Source organism: Schistocerca piceifrons, chromosome 1 (assembly GCF_021461385.2).
Source record: "Schistocerca piceifrons isolate TAMUIC-IGC-003096 chromosome 1, iqSchPice1.1, whole genome shotgun sequence".
Classification (NCBI taxonomy): Eukaryota; Metazoa; Arthropoda; class Insecta; order Orthoptera; family Acrididae; genus Schistocerca; species Schistocerca piceifrons.
The window spans coordinates 443963412-443980244 of NC_060138.1; positions in this window are offsets into that span (position 1 = coordinate 443963412).

The following is a 16833-nucleotide window of genomic DNA, read 5'->3' on the forward strand; positions in this document are numbered from 1 at the left end:
AAGGTAAACAAATTATGTTTCCGCGACTGGCTGCTACATTCTTTATAATTTCATATTCCACGGTCGCTGCACAGAGAGGGAACCTTATGGAGCCCAAAATTCTGAAGTTTAAGATGTTAGTAAGGAAGAATCAATACGCAAAGAAATGGGATACGGAATTAGTAAGGAACGAAAAGACCCGCTTGAAGTTCTCTAAGGCTGCAGATACTGCGATCAAGAGTAACTAAGTAGGCAGCTGAGATGAGGAGGAATGTACATCTCCAAAAAGGGCAATTACAAAAGTTAGAAAGGAAAACGTAGGTACAGAGAAGGTATCTGCGAAGAAACCATGGGTAACAGAAGAAATATTTCAGCTGATCGGTGAAAAAAGAAAGTACAAAAATATTAAGGAAAACTCGGGCATACAGTCGCTTAGGAATGATATGAGTAGAAAGTGCAGATATGCTAAGACCAAACGGCTGCATGAAAAATGTGAAAAAAATCGAGAAAGAGACGATTGTCGGAAGGACTGACTCAGCATATAGACAAGTCAAAACAACCTTAGGTGAAGTTAAAAGCAAGGGTGGTAACATTAAGAGTGCAATGGAGATTCTACTGTTAAATACTGAGGATAGTGTGGATAGGCAGAAAGAGTACATTGAAGCATTCTATGAGGGGAAAGACTTGTCAAATGTGATGGAAGCAGAAAAAGGAATTGATTGTAAAGAGATAGGGAATCAAGTATTAGAATCAGAATTTAAAAGAGCTTTGGAAGACTTAAGATCAAATAAGGCACAATGGATAAACAACATTCCACAAAATTTCTAAAATCATTGGAGATATCGCAACAAAAATACTATTCACGTTAGTGTGTAGAAATTATGAATCTGACGGTATGCCATCTGACTTTCGGAATAATATCACCCACACAATTCCGAAGACTGCGAGAGCTGACAAGTGCGAGAATTAACAGTCAGCTTAACAGCTCAAGCATCCACGTTGCTTTCAAGAGTAATTTACAGAAGAGTAGAAAAGGAAGCTGAGGATGTGTTATATGGTGATCAGCTTGGCTTTAGAAAAGATGAATGCGCCAGACAGGCAGCTGTCATGTTGTGGTTGATAATGGAGGAAGGACTAAGAAAAATCAAGACATTTTTGTAGGATTTGTCGACCTGGAAAAACCGTTCGACCATGTAAAATGATGCAAGACGTTCGGAATTTTGAAGGAAATAGGGGTAAGCTATAGGGAAAGACGGATAACATACAATATGTACAAGAGCCAAGAAGATGTAATAAGGGTGGACGACCAAGAACGAAGTGCTAGGATTAAAAAGACTGTAAGACAAAGATGTTGTCTTTCGCCCCTGCTGTTGAATCTGTGAATCGAAAAAGCAATGACGGGAATAAAAGAAGGATTCAAGAGTGGGATTGAAATTCATGGTGAAAGGATATCAATGGAAAGATTCGCTAATGACTTTGCTACCCTCTGGGAAAACGAAGAAAAATTATACGATCTGTTGAAAGGAATGAACAGTCCAAGGAACGGAGAATGTGGGTCGATAATAAATCGTAGAAAGGAAGAACTAATGAAAAGTAACAGAAATGAGAACAGGGAGAAACTTATCGGAATTGAAGGTCATGAAGTAGATGTAGTCAAGGAATTCTGCTATCTAGGCAGGAAAATAACCCAGGACGGACGGAGCAAAGAGCACATAAAAAGCAGACCAGCACTGGCAAGGAGAGAATTCTGGGCCAAGAGCAGACCACTACTATCAAACATGTCTGAATTTGAAGAGTTTTCTGAGAATGTATATTTGGACCACAGCACTGTATATTAATGAAACATGGGCTGTGGGAACGTCGGAACGGAAGAGAATCAAATAATTTGAAATGCGGGGCTACAGAAGAATATTAAAAAGTAAGTGAACTGATAAGGTAAGAAATGAGGAGTTTCTATGCAGATTTAGAGAGGCAAGAAGTATATGGAAAATACTGACAAGAAGAGAGAAAATGTCGAGGAAGACTGAGATTGGCAGACATTTACCAAATAATTGAGGAAGTAGGTTGCAAACGCTACTTTGAGATGAAGAGGTTGCCGCAGCAGAGGAATTAATGGGACCGCGTTAGGACTAAAAAAAAGAAGGGTTCGCTAGAGTATAGGGTAACATGAACAGCAGCAGAAAATGGTATAATGGGAGTAGGATTCGTTATGAATAGAAAGGTAGAGTAGAGAGTGATACGGTTGTTTTCCTCAAAATCGACATCAAACCAACACCTACAACAATAGTTTAGGCATACTTGCCGACGTCGCAAGCAGAGAATACAGAGCTGAAGTATATGAGGATGGCCCGTCCAGTTAGCCGTGCGGTCTAACGAACTGCTTTCAGGGCGGGAAGGCGTGCCGGTCCCCGGCACGAATCCGCCCGGGGGATTAGTATTGAGGTCCGGTGTGCCGGCCAGTCGGTGGATGGTTTTTAAGGCGGTTTTCCATCTTCCTGGGCGAATGCGGGTTGGTTCGCCTTATTCCGCCTCAGTTACACCATGTCGGTGATTGCTGCGCAAACACTGTCTGCACGTACGCTTACATCGTCATTATTCTGCCAAGCAAACATTTGGGGTTACACTGTCTGGTGTGAGACGTTCCCGGTTGAGGGGGGGGGGGGGGGGGGGGGTGGGGCCACTGGGGGCCGAACCCCACAATGACCCTGGGTTCGGTGTGGCGCGGCGCTGGGGGTAGTGGACTGCGGTAGCCTGTTGTGGTGTTGTATACCACTGAGGGTACGAAGCGTCTCTGTCGCTTCTAGGTCCCCAGTTCAATGCTATACAACACAATATGAGGATACTGCAAGGGTAATTCAGTACGTAAAGAGAGATGAACATTTAATAGTCTTGGGGGACTGGAAAGTGGTTGAAGTGAAAAATAAAATGTCTGCGGAAAATATGGGATTGGTAGTAGGCACGAGAGAGGAGAAAGTTTATTTGAGTTACGCAATAAATGTTAGTTAATAATAGCAAATACTCTGTTCAGGAATCACAAGAGGGAGAGGTATACTTGGAAAAGGCTAGTAGTTACAGAAAAATTTATGTTGGATTACGTCATGGTCAGCAGAGATTCTGAAATCATATATTCGGTTGTAAGGCGTGCCCAGGAGCTGATATGCAGATCACAGTTTAGTAATGATGAAGAGTAGGCTGAAGTTTAAGAGACTAGTCAGAAATGATCAATGCACAAAGAATGCAGAAGTACTAAGGAATGAAAAGACACACTTGAAGATCTCTGAGGCTATAAGTACTGCGACACTGAGTATATATAGTCTCAGAGAAGTTCGAGCATATGAGTACCTAAGTATCCAATTAGGCTGAAGATGAAAGGACATCTCTAAATGGGGCAATCACAGAAGCTGGAAACAAAGATGTAGGAACAAGGAGAAATGTATCTGCGAAGAAACCATGGGTAACAGAAGAAAGACTTCGGCCATTGACGGAAGAAGGAAGAAAAGAAGTGTGCAAGGAAACTCACGAATACAGACATACAAATCACTAAGGAAAGAGATAGGAAGTTCGGGGACGCTAAGACGTACTCGCTGCTTGAGGAATCTGAAGAAACCTAAAAAGAAATTATTGTAAGAAGGACTGGCTCAGCACATAGAAAACTCAAAACAACCATTGGTGAAGTTATAAGCAAGGGTAGTAACATTAAGAGTGCAGTGGGAATTCCGCTGAAAAATGCACAGTAGAGAGCAGATGGATGGGAAGAGTACATTAGAGGCCTTTATGAGGGGGAGGACATGTCCAATGACGTGATAGAAGTTGAAACAGGAGTCGTCAGGGAAGAGCTAGGGTATCCAGTGTTGGGATAAGAATTTGAAAGAGCTTTGGACGACTTAAGATCAAATAATATGGGATTGGTAAATTTCTATCCGAATTTGTAAATTCATTGGGTGAAGTGGCAACAAACTGACTGTTCACGTTGGTGTGTAGAATATGTGAGACTGTCGTTAAACTATTAGGCTTTCGGTAAAAATATCAAGCACACAGTTCCGAAGATAGCAAGACCCGACAAGTGCGAGAATTATCGCACAATCAGCTTAACAGTTCATGTATCTAAGAATAATATACAGAGTAATGGGGAAGAAAATTGAGGATGCGTTAGATGGAAAGCTAAAGGTGACAGAGAGGCTGTTTTACTTTGGAGTTGATGATGGAAGCGAGACTGCAGAAAAATCAAGAAAAGTTCGTAGGATTTATCGACCTGGAGAAAACGTTGTACAATGTAAAATGGTGTAAGGAGTTCAACATTACTAGAAAAATGAATACACTACTGGCCATTAAAATTGCTAAACCAAGAACAAAATACAGATAATAAACGGGTATTCATTGGACAAATATATTATGCTAGAATTGACATGTGATTACATTTTCACGCAGTTTGGGTGCATAGATCCTGAGAAATCAGTTCCCAAAACAACCACCTCTGGCCGTAATAACGGCCTTGATACACCTGGGCATTGAGTCAAGCAGAGCTTGGATGGCGTGTGCAGGTACAGCTGCCCATGCAGCTTCAACACGATACCACAGTTCATCAAGAGTAGTGACTGGCGTATTGTGACAAGCCAGTTGCTCGGCCACCATTGACCAGACATTTTCAGTTGGTGAGAGATCTGGAGAATGTGCTGGCCATGGGCAGCAGTCGAACATTTTCTGTATCCAGAAAGGCCCGTACAGGACCCGCAACATGCGGTCGTGCATTATCCTGCTGAAATGTAGGGTTTCGCACGGATCGAATGAAGGGTAGAGCCACGGGTTGTAACACATTTGAAATACAACGTCCACTGTTCAAAGTCCCGTCAATGCGAAGAAGAGGTGACCGAGACGTGTAACCAATGGCACCCCATACCATCACGCCGGGTAATACGCCAGTATGGCGATGACGAATACAAGCTTCCAATGTGCGTTCACCGCGATGTCGCCAAACACGGATGCGACCATCATGAAGCTGTAAACAGAACCTGGATTCATCCGAAAAATGACGTTTTACCATTCGTGCATCTAGGTTCGTCGTTGAGTACACCATCGCAGGCGCTCATGTCTGTAATACAGCGTCAGGGGTAACCGCAGCCATGGTCTCCGAGCTGATAGTCCATGCTACTGCAAACTTCGTCGAACTGTTAGTGCAGATGATTGTTGTCTTGCGAACATCCCCATGTGCTGACTCAGGGATCGAGACGTGGCTGCATGATCCGTTACAGCCATGCGGGTAAGATGCCTGTCATCTCGACTGCTAGTGATACGAGGCCGTTGGGATCCAGCACGGCGTTCCGTATTACCCTCCTGAACCCACCGATTGCATATTCTGCTAACAGTTATTGGATCTCGACCAACGCAAGCAGCAATGTCGCGATACGATAAACCGCAATCGCGATAGGCTACAATCCGACCTTTATCAAAGTCGGAAAGGTGATGGTACGCATTTCTCCTCCTTACACGAGGCATCACAACAACGTTTCACCAGGCTACGCCAGTGAACTGCTGTTTGTATATGAGAAATCGGTTGGAAACTTTCCTCATGTCAGCACGTTGTACGTGTCGCCACCGGCGCCAACGTTGTGTGAATGCTCTGAAAAGCTAATCATTTGCATATCACAGAATCTTCTTCCTGTCGGTTAAATTTAGCGTCTGTAGCACGTCATCTTCGTGGCGTAGCAATATTAATGGCCAGTAGTGTATATCCTCTTGGGATAGAGATTTAATATACAATATGAACAAAGATCAAGACGAAATAATAGGAACTGAAGACCATGAACGAAGAGCTCGGATTAAAAATGGTGTAAGATAGAGATGTAATCTTGTGACAAAGCTGTCCAGTCCATACCTCAAAGAAGCAACGAAGGAAATAAAGGTTCACGAGTGTGTATAAATTCAGGGTGAAATGATATCAAGGATAAGGTTCGCTGATGATTTGCTCTCATAAATCAAAACGGGAACAACTACTGGATATTATCAGTAAACTCTTCCGGGCTAAGTTGCCGTGGTCGATCTGTAGAACTTCTTCTCCCTGACGTTTCGTTCTCAACTACGGAGAACATCTTCCGAGGTGAGTCGACTCACCTCGGAAGATGTTCTCCGTAGTTGAGAACGAAACGTCAGGGAGAAGAAGTTCTACAGATCGACCACGGCAACTTAGCCCGGAAGAGTTTACTGATAAAGACGCCGGCCGTGAAAGCCTACATGGAACTACTGGATATGTTGGAAGGATGGACAGACTAATGTGTACGGAATATGGACTGAAAGTAAAACGAAGAAAGAACTCAACGAGAAATGGCAGAAATAAGAACAACGAGAAACTTAACATCAGGGTTGGGGAATACGAAGGATGAGAAGTTAAGGAATTCTGTTACATAGGCGCAAAATAATATTGGACGGAGCAAGGACATAAAAAGCAGACTAGCACTGGCAAAAAGGGCATTCGAGGCCAAAGAAAGTCTGCTATTGTCAGACATAGGCCTTAACTTGAGGAATAAATTTCTGATAACGTATATTTGGAGCGTAGTATTGGATGGCATTGAAATATGGACTGTGGGAAAACCAGAAAAAAGGAAAATGGAAGCATTTGAGATGTGGTACTGTAGAAGATTGTTGAAAAGTAGGTGGACTGGTGAGGAAAAGAATGAAGAGGTTTCCCGCATAACTGGCAAGGAAATGTGCAAATGGAAAGCACTGAGAAGAAGAAGGGACAAATTGAAAAGACGTCTGTTAAAACATCAGGGAATATGTTGCATGGCAGTAGTGGGAATTTTAGTCGCTAAATGTAAATGATGGCAGAGATTGGAACAAATCTAGCAAATTATTCAGGACATACGTAGGCTTTCCCGGTGTAATAAGTCTTGAAAGTCTCTTCAGGTTTTACCAGCTGACAAGGGGAATGCCACGGTTGTAATGAAGCGGGATGATTATGTCCTAAAAATGGATTTCTACTCAACGACCCGGCGTACAGAAGACTATCTAGTGACCCCACAGAAAGGACCAAGCGCAAGACACTTTCATTGTTGCAAAAGAGTTCTTTGTCGGAAGATTTACGTAAGAAACTTCATCCAGTTGCTGCCGTTCCGCCTAGGATGTATGGTCTGCCTAAGTTGCATAAGGAAGGGGTACCTCTACGCCCTATTGTTAGTAATTTGGGTGCACCCACTTATAACCTGACAAAGTAGTTATCATCTGTTCTCAGTCCATATGTTGGCAGTGTGAACACCATATCTCCAATTCGGTGGATTTTATTCGAAGATTGAGAACTTTGAAGTTGAGTCCTTCAGATCTATTAGTGAGTTCTGATGTGGTATACCTTTTTACACGAGCTCCTCTGGAAGAGTCCCTTAGTTTGATCAGTGAAAACCTGGATGAAGAGCTGGTGAAACTTTTTCGTCGTGTGCTGACATCCACGTATTTTTTATTTAACGGTAACATTTTTGAAGAGACTGACGGAGTGGCTATGGGTAGTCGTTTATCACCAATAGTCGCCAATTTATTTATGGAGGACTTCGAGGATATGGCACTGAGGACTTCAGCTTTGCAACCAATGTGCTTCTGGAGATATGTAGATGATACATTTTTCGTCTGGCCGTATGGACGTGATACTCTTAATAGATTTTTGGACCACTTCAACTGTCTTCATCCCCGCATCAAATTTACTATGGAGGTTGAAAATGATGGGATGCTTCCATTTTTAGACGTTGTGGTTTATAAAAAACCAGGTGGTATTTTGGGACACAGCGTTCATCGAAAGCCGACCCACACAGATCGGTATCTGCATTCTTAGAGTTGTCATCCACCACACCAACGCAGTGGCGTCCTTAGAACTTTGGTACGGATAGCGTACGCCATTTCCGAAGCGGACAGCTTAACCCAAGAACTTCCGCATTTGATGGCTGTTTTTAAGGAAAATGGATTCTCCGAGAAGCAGATTCGTCGGGCTATGGAGTTTGGACCATCTCTGGAGGTGCATGAAGAGGAACATAGATCAGTGGCCTTTCTTCCTCATGCTGGAGGCATATCGTTTAAGATTGGACGAATTTTAAGGAAGTTTAACATTAAGAGTGTGTTCCGACCACCTCTCAAGATTAGGGCACTGCTCGGCTCCGTGAAAGATGATTTGAGGCCTAGGAAATCCGGTGTATACAAAATTCCGTGTCAATGTGGGAAGCCTTACACTGGCCGTTCGATTCGCACAGTTCATGACAGGTGTGTGGAACATCGCCGTCATACGAGGCTACAACAGCCGGAAAAATCGTCAGTAGCAATACACTGCTTAAATGAGGGAGACAGTATCAAATATGATGAAACTGTGGTAGTTGCCAACATTTCCAGTTTTTGGAACAGTGTTTATAAAGAGAAATTTGGTTGGCTGATAATTTAATCAACAGAGACAATGGGTTTCCTCTTAGCAAGACGTGGAATCCTGTATTATCTCGCATCAAAACTGATCGTTCTTCGGTGCGGCCCTGAGTGCGATATACCGTTGCTAACAGTGTTCTACTAAGGGCGGCGCCACCTCCCTGTCTTGGAGGACAGCACCTTGTACTGAACGGTGGCCTATACAAGGCGTCGATCTGCGGCCTGGCGTCAGTTCTCAGCGGGACTCATCAGCAGAAGCAGCATTCTCCTGAAGATGGCGACCAGTTGGATCGCCGAAATATCGAGTCAAGTTGATTTTAGTTAGGATCCGGCAGCAAACCCGGAGCGACTTTCAATTGAGGACATATCTTACAGTTGCTATTCGGAGTTAAAAAGTTGGTACAGGAGAGAAATTCATGTCGTCGGAAGAGTGGTGGAATCAAACAGAACTTAGGGGTAGGGAGCATCTAACGAATAAAGCAAACTACGTAATTAATATAAGTTACACAACATTAACTAAACCAACCCTAATGTATGAATGCCTTCAGATTTGATAAATATGTACAATTACCTTTTTTGTCCTAACATCTCTAAGACAGCTACATTTACGAAGACCAAGCGTTTTATCTGGAATGTCCCAATGTACAGGAAGAACAGTTTCTGTAATTTTCTTCGCCTTGCAGTGGCTTCTCAAGAGCAGCTTCTCCACAGAAAAAAAGTTGATTCATCCTTTGCATTCCTCTTCTGTCGTTGCAAGGCCGCTTTACGATTACTTGCAATTCCTTCCACAATCACATGTTGTGCGTGTGTCCGTTTGCTGTCTCACAAAATGCAACCATTTCTTTGTTTCTGTCCTCTGGTTCCTGATTCACGAAAATTTTGGCTTGTGACGTCTTGGTTGTGTCATGAGGGACCTGAATCGTACTAAATCAAAACCCATGATGTAGCCTTCCAAAGTGTCACGCCTTTTTTTGCAGTAGATCCGCCAAAGATTTCCCAACTTTTTCGCACTTCACCTGCTCGGTTTCCTTTGGTTTGGTACGAGGCAGCGTAAATTGCCTTCATCTTCCTTCTCCATAACGCTTCCTTTCACGTCTTCAAAACGAACTGTTGTCAGAAAGCAAGTGTTTCAGATTCCCAGCCACACCTAGGCAGTCATACCTGAGGACCTTCACGACAGATCTCCTGGTAGCCGTTTCCAGTAGCGTAAGTGTGACGTATTTCGACGCTAACCCGACAGCTAGGGTTGAAGCGGTGACCACCTTTTGTCCTCACAATCGGACCCCACATGTTGATGGCTCAATAGTCACGTAATTTCCTATGGATTATAGGGGAAAAGGGAATGGCTGCTTTGTGGAACGAAGTTGTGTCGTTTGGTACTTCATACAGATTTCCACTACTTGTCTCGCTCAGCAGTCTACGGGGTTAAAGTACATGATTTCTTTCAGTTTGCTAGCGTACCTCCCTGGACCAAAATGTGTGTAGCTCAAATCGGTGTACCAGATAAGCTTATTTATCGGCTTCTCTTGCACTTATATCGCCCTTGCCGATCAGTTTAGATTTTTACAGCAGAATGATATATTGTGTCTCAGCGGATAATACTGCCTCAGCGCCAGGAGATTCTTATCATTCATCTTCTCTTTTACTTTACGTAGCATTAGATCTCTATCTTGTTCTTTCCTTATATTTCGCTGGGCTTCACTAATGAAGTTCTCATACCGCACACCTTTAAAGAACAGAATATCACACCTTCTCTCATTGATTTCTGCTTCTGTGCCAAGAATGAACACGACTGGCGAGTGCAATAATGCATGGCCAACTACGTTGTCTTAGCCAGGAATGCGCTTAATTTTAAACGAAAAATCCGGTATTTAAGCGCCCAGTGAGATAGCCTTCCATGCGTAAGTCTTACAAAATGGCTCTGAGCACTATGGGACTTAACTTCTGAGGTCATCAGTCCCCTAGAACTTAGAACTACTTAAACCTAACTAACCTAAGGACACCACACACATCCATGCCCAAGAAAGGATTCGAACCTGCGACCGTAGCGGTGGCTCGGTTCCAGACTGTAGCGCCCAGAGCCGCACGGCCACTCCGGCCGGCTAAGTTTTACAGATATCGTAAGTTCCAGGGCATGGAATATGTGAAACGCAGGGACAATGGCTAAGGCCTCTGAATTTAGCGTTCAGCGTAAGCAGGAAGTTATTGTGTACCAATTTTAACAGATATGACCAAGAAAAAGAGGGAAACAAGCTCTAATGAGGGAGACCAAGAAAATCTATGCAACACCCTCTATACCACTGCACCAGGAATTCATTCATCCGCCACAGCAACGATCGCGATCAAGAAAACCAGCAAGTGTTACTGCAGGACAACTCATCACTGATGGTTTTGATCTAAATGAAAGCTGGAAGCACGAATGGTCAACAAAAACATTGGGAACAAGAGCCCATCACCTTGATCCCACAAAGAAGCCAGAAGGTTTTGACCTACCGAGGAACCTTTGGTGCCGCCTCAACAGGTAATGGACTGGACATGGTTGTTGTAGCTACTTCAGGTACAAATGGGGCTGGATCAGTTCACCAATATGTGAATGTAATCAAGGAGAGCAGACAGTTGAACATTTAGTCCAACGCTATCCACTTCATTTATACCCTGGAATTCCCGATGACTTGTTCACTCTCACACCCAGCTGAATTAACTGGTTGAAAAACACGGACTTTAAGGTTTAATCTTTTCTAATATCATATGTATATTGTATAAAATCATTTGCCTATATCAACTGTACATTGTATAAAATCACCATACGATTAAATAAATAAATAAATAAACGGATATGACGAGACTCAATGCTTCTTCATCGTTGCCCGTTTCAGCCACCAAGTTCTGTATCAAAAGCAATGGACCTTTTCGCACTGGTCGTGAGGCATCTCGGTGTCTCGTCCTTTGATGTCAGAACAGATTAGGTGAAAATACCATGCTCTGTTATCCACTGTGGATTGGCACGGTGAGGCGCCTTCGGCCCAGGGCTAGGACGGGTCCTGTTTCTGCAGTCAGAAGAGCGAAACGGGCCACAGCCTTACTTCTGTGAAATCTGGTCAACTCCCAAGGAACATTCCCCCCCTCCCAATGAGATTCAAATGGTTCAAATGGCTCTGAGCACTATGCGACTTAACTTCTGAGGTCATCAGTCGCCTAGAACTTAGAACTACTTAAACCTAACTAACCTAATCACACACATCCATGCCCGAGGCAGGATTCGAACCTGCAACCGTAGCGGCCGCTCGCTTCCAGACTGTAGCGCCTAGAACCGCACGGCCACTCCGGCCGGCCCAATGAGATTCACTGACAATCTTCTGTCAACAAGGAAGACCTGGAGACCATACTTCTTTTAATTTCCCTGTCTATGATAAAATTTGTATTTCTTTTCAGACTCCTTATAGCCAAAATTAGGTGTGGTGGATAGTACACATTTTCTAACATTTGCTGTAATTTTATTCGATTTATCCTGTAAAATGCCTTATCAAAATACTAAATCCACTCTGCACTTCTCGTAACAACAGTCTGCAATAACAAAAGTATTCTTACCTGTAACGTCAGCCAATAATTGGAGACTGCTGTTAATTGTATTTTCTAAATAGTTACGCACATTAACGTTGGCGAAAATCTGCACATTTACGTCTAAATCTACACTTGTACGCTGCAAACCATCCCATGGCCTCATGGCACTATGAATTAAGATATTTTCCCGTTCAGTTAAAGTATGGAGCGCGGGGAAAGTGATTACTTAAATGCCTCTTTGACCCTTGTAATCGGTCTGATAAACTTCTTTGTGGTCTCTACGGAAGCAATACGGAGCGGTACGCAAGGGGTTGAAGCAGATGTCTCGTTTGTTCTCTTAATAGTCGTTCCTGAAACTTGCTATAGTTGGCGCATATCTTCAAGAAAGTCTGTTCAAAAAGATTTCGGGCTTGCAGCCGGTCGTCGTAAACTTCATTGCAAGATACTTCGACTGGACAACTGCCAGCCATCTTCAGGTGAGCCGAACGAGGACTGACGAAGACGATTTTTTTTTTTCTTTATTGTATTTCAATTCCCCATCGGGGCGGGCTGGCAGCAGCATATGCGCTGCTCTTCAGCCGAAAGACATAGAACAAAATAAGAGAAGACATTTAAAAACAGCAAAGGAGAGAAGAAGGCGAACATAGATATAAAAAAGGGAGAACATCATGGAAGGCAATATACAAAAAACGGGGTGACTGTAAAATGGAGATAAAAAACTGTTTAAAAGTAGCACACACAAAAAGCCACACATTGCGACGATTAAAAGAACACAAGGCACAGTATGACTGGAGCATAAAGGTGTTGACGGATGGCATAGCACACAATGTAACACTGACGGCGAACCTCAAGGCAGTACACAAGTAAAATCACACCTCTTGACGCACACGAGAAACAGCACTAAACACAACACTGACGTGGCACACTGATGATGATCAATAAAGAGGATCTGCCAGGTTCAAGGAGATGACGAAGACGATCTCCGCGCCAGCTTATATAGTGCGCTGATAGTACTGCCGCGCATGCGTTGCAGTCGCGTAGACAGAAGGGCGACACCGCCCAGCGGCAGCGCCCTCGCTGGTGGAACTGCAGTACTCAGCTGCCGCCGGTAAGGAAGGTGCCTCCACGTGTGCATTTTACTTACACGCTACATAGAAGAAAGTAAAATGCCGGCGCCCCCCGGAAACGTTGCCCAGTCGGACAACGGCCAAACCTTCCACCACCGGAAACCAATGCAATCAAAAGCCAAAAACAAAAACAGGTCCTCTTCAGGGCCAACCCTGACGATCGTCAGCCTGAACGTCGAGGGAATCACCAAGAATAAGGAGGATGTGATATCGCAACTATGCCAATCATAAAAGTGGGACGTACTGTGCCTGCAGGAAACGCATAGAGATGAAACAGCAAACAGACCCAATATCAAAGGAATGCGCTTGGCAGTAGAAGCACCCTACATAATGTATGGGAGCGCAATATTTACCAAACCCGAGATGCTGCTCTCTTCCACGAGTAAGACAACCACCAACAACATTGAAGTGTTAGCAACAGAGAGTGGCTCATTTACAATATGCTCCGTATATAAACCCCCTGGCCTGAACTTACACACTTCAACGCCAGAAAGCTTCAACAACCAAAGGACCTACTTCGTTGTGGGCGACTGTAACAGCCACAGCACCACTTGGGGCTACGACGAGACAGACGCCAATGGTCAGCTGCTAGAACAATGGGCTGAGGCAAATAACCTCTCACTTCTCCACGACCCCAAGCTCCCCTGCTCCTTCAACAGCAAAATTTGGAAGCGAGATTACAATCCCGATATTTGCTTCGTTAGCTGGAACATCTACGACACCTGCTGCAAAAGAGTATATGATACAATCCCAAAGATACAACATCGACCTATTGGAATCCAAGTCTACTCAACAATCAAAACAACCAAAATACCTTTCCGTAGGAGATTCAACTTTAAAAAAGCTAGATGGTCAGAATATTCCCAAGCGCTGGATGAGGAATTAGCCAGTCTGACCCCAACACCAAATAATTATCTTATCTTTGTTGAGACTTTGCGAAAGGTATCTAGACGCTATATTCCTAGGGGCTGCAGACAACATTGTATCCCAGGGCTCTCAAATGCCTCAAAGGACATCCTGGAGAAGTATCAAGTATTGTTCGCGGAAGACCCATTCAGCGACGTAACCATCACCTGTGGCACAGCTTTAATGTCAGCCCTCAGCGAGGCACGCGAGAAGAAGTGGATAGCAACCCTAGAAAGAATGGATATGTCCCACAGTAGCAAAATAGCCTGGAACCCGATTAAGAAACTGGATGGTGACCCAAGGCTAAGCAAGGCCCCGGCCAACGTAACTCCAAACCAGGTGGCCAACCAACTCCTTCTAAACGGCAAGTTCAACTCCAAACGTCAGAAAACTAAAATCACACGCCTACTGTCAACGGAAAAAACCAACTTCCAGAAACCATTTAGCATGAGAGAGTTGAACAATGGCATAAATACCATGAAGAATGAGAAAGCCGCTGGGTTTGATGATATTTGCGTGGAACAGATTAAAAACTTCGGCCTTGGCGCCAGGGACTGGATACTTGGACTTTTTAACGTGTGCCGTGAAACATTTCAAATCCCGAAACTGCGGAGGAAGTTAAAAGTGGTGGCTCTCCTTAAACCAGGGAAGGACCCACAGTCTCCGAAGAGCTATCGACCCATAACCCTTCTCTGCTACCTGTTTAAGCTCTATGAAAGATTGATCCTCAACAGAATAGAGAAGATCGTTGACTCGAAGCTAATTCCACACCAAGCAGGTTTTAGACCTGGAAAGTCCTGTACCAGTCAAATTCTAGCATTGACGGAACACATCGAGGATGGGTTTGAGAATAAACCAATCACCGGGCTGGCACTAGTCGACCTAAGTTCCGCCTATGATACAGTAGATCACCGGACACTACTGCATAAAATCTACGAGACCCTGAAAGACTACCACCTAGTCAAGATAATCGAATCCCTGCTCCAAAATAGACAGTTCTTCGTAATGTTTGAGGGGAAAAAGAGTCGATGGCGGAATCAGAAAAATGGGCTCGCCCAAGGGAGCGTGTTGGCGCCAATCCTATTCAACATATATACAAATGACCAACCAACTCCAGACAAAACCAAAACTTTTGTATATGCAGACGACCTGGCAATAACAGTTCAAGGCAACAGGTTTGAAGCCATCGAGGAGAAACTAGAAACCGCCCTTTCTACAATGTCAACCTACTGGAAAAAGAATTCTCTAAAACCCAATCCCTCCAAAACTCAAGTGAGTGCATTCCATCTGAGCTCGAGGCAGGCAAAGTACAGGCTCAATGTTACCTGGCATGGGACATTACTAGAACACACAGATAATCCCACCTACCTTGGCGTCGTGCTGGACAGAACATTGACATACAAATATCATTGCGAAAAAACATGCAAAAAAGTGGAAGCACGAAATTTCCTTATAAGAAAGCTGTCCAACAACAAATGGGGTGCCAAACCTACCGTGGTCAGAACTTCAGCCCAAGCTTTGTGCTTCTCAACTGCCGAATATGCCTGCCCGGTATGGTGCATATCCGCCCACGCAAAAAAGGTAGATATTAGCTTGAATGAAAGATGCAGGATAGTGACAGGCTGCATGAAACCTACCCCCATAGAAAATCTTTACAGGGCCGCAGGTTTCACAAACCCTGACTCACGTAGGAAAGCCCATGAACATACCGAGAAGCTAAAACAAACCTTTGATGCTCGTCACTCAATATTTGGCCTAGAGTGTGGCGCCAGCAGACTCAAATCCAGACGCAGTTTCCTAAGTTGCGTCTTAGATGAGGCCTCCATCTACTATCCACTAAGAGAGGACCCACCAAGCGGCGTTTCTGGTGATTGGAAAACCTGGAGAATGCTTAACCGCATCAGAACTGGGGTGGGTCCTGTGAAATCTAATCTGATCAAATGGGGTTTGTTGGACGAACATGACGACAAATGCGACTGCGGCACTCGACAGGACATGGAACATCTCCTACAATGCCCAGCCTGCCCGCACAGATGCACCCTCGACGATCTATGGCTGGCTAAAGAAGAAGCAAATTGTAGTTTCCGGACACGAAAAAGTAAAAGTAAGTCGCTGGCCGCAGCTATCGAAGTCTTCTGGCGTCTTCGTCTCGAGTAAATTTCGGAGATGACGGGATTCCATGCGTTATTCAATTGGTAACCACTGTCACGGTTCATTAGATTTCCCGCAATGCGTATTTCAACTGATTCTTTGATAATGGAGTCCCAAAAAGTTGTTGCAGTGGCCAAAATCGAAGTTTTGTCGTACTCCATTTAATGTCCGTTAGAAATACAATGTTCCGCAACTGCAGACTTACTGGGTTGCAGTAGGCGAGTACAACGTTGATGTTCTGTACAACGCTCTTCCACTGTACGCGTTGTCTGTCCTATATAGGCCGTACCACATTGACACGGTATTTTGTAAATTCCCGCCTTCCGCAGTAACAAATCATCCTTCACCGATCCCAGAAAATCCGAAATCTTAGAAGGCGGACGAAAAACCACTTTCACATTAAAATGATTAAGAATCCTTGCTATCTTGAAGGAGCTATTTCCGACAAAGGGAAGAAAAGCTAGGGACTTGGCTGGCGCGTCCTCCTCTTTATCCACTTCCCGGTTCCTGACTCTAGTTGAGAAGGCCCTGTTAATTTGCCGGGTCGAGTACCCATTGTCTCTGAACACCGTCCTCAAATGTGCCAGTTCCTTAGGCAAATTCTCTGCATCCGACACTGTGTGTGCCCTGTGTACAAGGGTTTTAAGTACACTCATGGTCTGGGATGGGTGACGGCAACTTGAAGAATTCAAATACAAATCAGTGTGAGTGAGTTTGCGAT